General features: G+C 43.1%; 1 pseudogene; it reads left to right on the top strand.

Moving 5' to 3' along the window:
* The first annotated feature begins 2,324 nt into the window (after positions 1-2,324).
* Positions 2,325-4,071, top strand: LOC139459166 (scavenger receptor class F member 2-like; annotated as a pseudogene).
* Positions 4,072-5,288: the final 1,217 nt, after the last annotated feature.

Genomic DNA, 5,288 nt, shown 5'->3' with positions numbered 1-5,288 from the left:
ACATCACCACCACCACCTAACAACTACACCACCACCTAACAGCTACATCACCACCTAACAACTACACCACCACCACCTAACAACTACATCACCACCACCAAACAACTACATCACCACCTCCTAACAACACCAGCACCATCAAACAACTACACCACCACCTAACAACATCACCACCACCACCTAACAACAACACCACCATCAAACAGCTACATCACCACCTAACAACTACACCACCACCTAACAACTACACCACCACCAAACAACAACACCACCACCACCCCCACAAAACAACTACACCATCACAACCAAACAACTACACCACCTCTAACAACTACATCATCACCAAACAACTACACCATCACCACCTAACAACTACAGCATCACCACCTAACAACTACACCACCACCACCTAACAACTACACCACCACCACCTAACAACTACACCACCACCACCTAACAACAACGCCACCACCACCAAACAACTACACCACCACCTAACAACTACACCACCACCACCTAACAACTACGGCATCACCACCTAACAACTACACAACCACCACCTAACAACTACACCATCACCACCTAACAACTACACCACCACCACCTAACAACTACACCACCACCACCTAACAACTACACCACCACCTAACAACTACACCACCACCACCTAACAACTACACCACCACCTAACAACTACACCACCACCACCTAACAACTACACCACCACCACCTAACAGCTACACCACCACCTAACAACTACACCACCACCTAACAACACCACCACCACCTAACAATTACACCATCACAACCTAACAACTACACCACTATCTAACAACTACACCATCACAACCTAACAACTACACCACCACCTAACAACTACACCATCACAACCTAACAACTACACCACCATCATCAATCAACTACACCACAATCACCTTAAAACTACACCACCACTTAACAACTACACCACCACCTAACAACTACACCACCACCTAACAACTACACCACCACCAAACAACAACACCACCACCACCCCTCCAAAACAACTACACCATCACAACTAAACAACTACACCACCTCTAACAACTACATAATCACCAAACAACTACACCGTCACCACCTAACAACTACAGCATCACCACCTAACAACTACACCACCACCACCTAACAACTACAGCATCACCAACTAAGAACTACACAACCACCTAACAACACCATCACCACCTAGCAACAACACCACCACCAAATAACTACACCACCACCACATAACAACAACACCACCACCACCAAACAACAACACCACCACCACCAAACAACTACACCACCACCACCTAACAACTACACCATCATCACCTAACACCTACACCACCATCACCTAACAACTACACCACCAACACCTAACAACTACACCACCACCAAACAACTACACTACCACCACGACTGATCACAGTCACAAACTTGATATATTATCTCTACTCATAAGCTTTACAAACGATTTCTAAAAAGATCAATAATGAAAAGACCTGCGCGTTAAAACAGATTTACAAGGGATTCTCTGCCACCAAGTCTTATAAATATCTCCTCGTCTTATCTCGGTCCTAACAGTACACACTAATCACAAATTCCAACAAACACCTATACCAAGATTGCGTGTGACATGAGGGATATAAGAGGGTGCATATAAAATCGCAGGTAGGAGTACAGTTGGGCGCACTTGACTGTCAGATTATGTCGTATCAGGTCATCACTCTGAAAGGTAGGTACTGATGTGTGTTTTTATCGGACGCAAAGGTAATTATATAAAGTAGTAAGTATATGGGTTGAAGACCATCATTTGTAGCACACCGATTTTCCAGTTGCTTCAGTAAATGTGTTAGCACGTCTGGGACACGTCAGGCTACGATGCTTGCGGTCACTGAATAATAAACCCAGTTGTCTGAGACTGTCGAACCCATCATGCCATGGCCAAGCCTGTGATTTTATCGAAAAATAATAAATAAATAATGAAATCTTTTTTATGCTTCTGACTCTTCAAAAGAAGGATATTGTCTGCCACAAAAATACGTTGTTGCTTGGTGACTTTTAGAATGATGTTTAGTCTCTTAGTGTTCATATGAAAAGCCATCTGGTTTTGCAGCTGAACAAAATATCTAGTCCCCACTCCAAACCCACGCATGGTCGGTCCCTTAGTCGGCATGGTTTATTACAACATAACAGCTATGGTGTTGTTCATGACGATGACAGTGTGAAGGATGTAGCTAGAAATATAACACTTGCCGCACGGCTAAACCTTAACTTATGCAGTAATCGTCCTATCCTTACATATGTTTTCATCAGTCAGGACGAACTGCTCGCCTCTTGGGACCATGAAGATGGGAGTGATCCTATGGGGTGGGGTGATGACCCTGCTGTCGCTCACAGACTCATTTGGTAAGTATGTATATAAGTGATGAAATGAAATTATTCTCTGTATGTCCGAAAGGGTCTAGAAAAGTTTATTTGATTAAAGTAGAAACGAAACTGAAATATAACTTGTGGAATCTACTTTCAGGATTTTCACTTCGCTTCTTAAACAACGTATCACTTATATTTTACCTGATACTTCGAATTTACCATACAATCGATTAAAATTTAAAAACGTAGAAACTGAGATATAATTTGTGAAATCATTACTTTAAGGATTTTTATATCGTTTCTTAAATATCACTTATGTTTTATCTGATACTTTACCATACAACTACCATAAAAATGTTTATTTTCAGTGCCCCCCGAGTCACGACCTATGTAAGACAAGTGGTTGTAGACATGGAAATGGTCGGCTTAGATGTCAGTCATGTACCGTCGGGTGTCACGGATCAAACTGCAGCTCTCCTTGCCATGGAAGTTGTCACACAGACGGATGTGACAGACACACTGGGGAATGTTTCAGATGCACGCCAGGGTTCTATGGGCGACACTGCGACACACCCTGTCCACGACGATGTACCAGCAGTAGGGTAGATGGCGTTGTCTACTGTCACCGACACACAGGTGCTTGTTCTGAATCTTGTGATGGAGGACGGACTGGCGCACACTGTGATGAACGATGTCCGTCTAACTGCAAGGGGCCAGTCTGTCACAAACATACAGGACAATGTCTGGCTGGGTGTGAGAGAAGATGGGCAGGAGACTTCTGTAACACAACATGTGACAACTGTCTGTATAAAAGATGCAGCATCACCGGCTACTGCCTACGTGGATGTGAAGCGGGCTTCTATGGACAGAAGTGTGAGGAGAGTTGTCAACATTGCTGGACCACTGGCTGTGACAGACAGACTGGAGTATGTGAAGTGTGTCAACCAGGTTATCATGGCCATCACTGCAACAAAACGTGTCCTGAGAAGTGTTACAAAGGAGGAGATGGACAAAGACACTGTCATCGACGTACTGCAGCCTGTCAGGAAGGGTGTGTGACTGGGTGGCACGGTCCACGCTGTCACACGCCGTGCAGTACCTCCTGCAAGTCTTCCCTCTGTTACGGCCATGATGGATCGTGTGTGGAGGGCTGCGTACAAGGGTACTATGGGAAACATTGTCACCAGAACTGTCTGAATTGTAGAAACAATGTGTGAGACCACCATGGCAGATGTTCAGCTTGTATTGATGGATGGTTGGGAGAGAGATGTGACGTATGTGGCAATGGACCATGCATCAAATGTTCAAGTGGGTTTCATGGCACTAACTGCACTGCTCGTTGTAGTGGGTCGTGTGTGGATGGTGTGTGTGAGGAAGATGGTCGCTGTAGTCGTGGGTGTAAGGACGGGGCCTACGGGAGTGAGTGTCAACACAGATGTAGTGGGGACTGTGTAGTGTGTGATCAGAAGACAGGGGATTGTACAAGACAGGGGACTGACGATACAGGTATCAAACTTGACATGTTTACAGGCACGTGCTCCTTAATGTATTCAAACTATCAACATATGATTTCAGTTACGTTTGTACTGATCTATGCACTCTAGAATGCCTGTCAAGTATGGTTATTGTGTTATATTATCAAAAGTGTGGTAGTGTGTGGATAGTGTTTGTGTATTTTGCATCAGGAGATTTGATGTATCGTTTCAGTGTTGGAAGTAGAGTGTGTATGTGTATAATGAGTATTAAAATAAAGTTTGTTGTTTTTGTTAAAATAAACTTTACATTAAACTTCATTCCTGTTTTGTATGTTTTCCTATAAGTAGAACTAATAACCCAGGAGCCTTACAGAACATGTAGGCAAAGTATACTGCGTAGGGAGTAGAGAACACAACGCAAAGTACACATTTGGTGCCGAGACCAGGATCGGGTTTTACTTTCAATTTCAAGATTTAGTTTTTTTTCCGTACACTAAATTAAAATTCAGGTTAAAGTATGACAGAATGATTAGGTTTGAATTTAGCTACTAGCAAAATATGTATCCAACATCTACACCTTATACACCAGTAGGAGATGGTGTTGGTTTAAGGAGTAAACTGGTTGGTTGGGAGACACATTTATGGTCAGGTTACGGTGCACCTGCACATCAGAGCGCTGGTTATCAGTTGTTTGGCTACAATGTACATCGCGGGTGGCCGTTCTCTTCATTTCAGTACACCATAAATACAACAGGATAGGTTAAGGCTTAATTTTCCGGGTTCTTGAGATTTGATAGTACAAGACCATTAAATCCATTTTGAGCAAGTAGGTTCATGGAATGGGTGGAGAGAGCATAAAAAAACTCAACAACTGTGTATGTGTTTGAGAGGTGCAGCACCAAAAAGCCCCATTGAGTAATCTCTTAGGACAACTCAATAGTTGGCAGGCAGTCAAAAATGCAATGTTTTAACCCACTAGAACGAAATGTAGCTTAGAGAAGTATATAACGATATCATTGACAAGGTCGCGACCCAGCTGTCTCGGAATAGGGGCATCGGCTGCGTAGACTAGCAAACTTATTCATCACTAGAGGTACATTTAATTAACCAGTTCTTAACCGGCCTGCATAGCTTTGTCATGAGGAAACATGTCAAGTTTGCACACTCTCACGTTACTAGTCCTTGATATGTACGTTACTAGTCCTTGACACGTATGCTACTAGTCCCTGAGATGTACGTTACTAGTCATTGACATGTACGTTACTAGTCCTTGACATATATGTTACTAGTCATTGACATGTACGTTACTAGTCCTTGAAATGTAATTTACTAGTCATTGACATGTACGTTACTAGTCCTTGACATGTATGTTACTAGTCCTTGACATGTATGTTACTAGTCCTTGACATGTATGTTACT

The sequence above is a fragment of the Haliotis cracherodii genome, unplaced genomic scaffold (genome assembly GCF_022045235.1).
Source record: "Haliotis cracherodii isolate W230 unplaced genomic scaffold, xgHalCrac1.p SCAF_13, whole genome shotgun sequence".
NCBI lineage: Eukaryota > Metazoa > Mollusca > Gastropoda > Lepetellida > Haliotidae > Haliotis > Haliotis cracherodii.
This window is presented reverse-complemented; position numbering and strand designations above follow the sequence as displayed.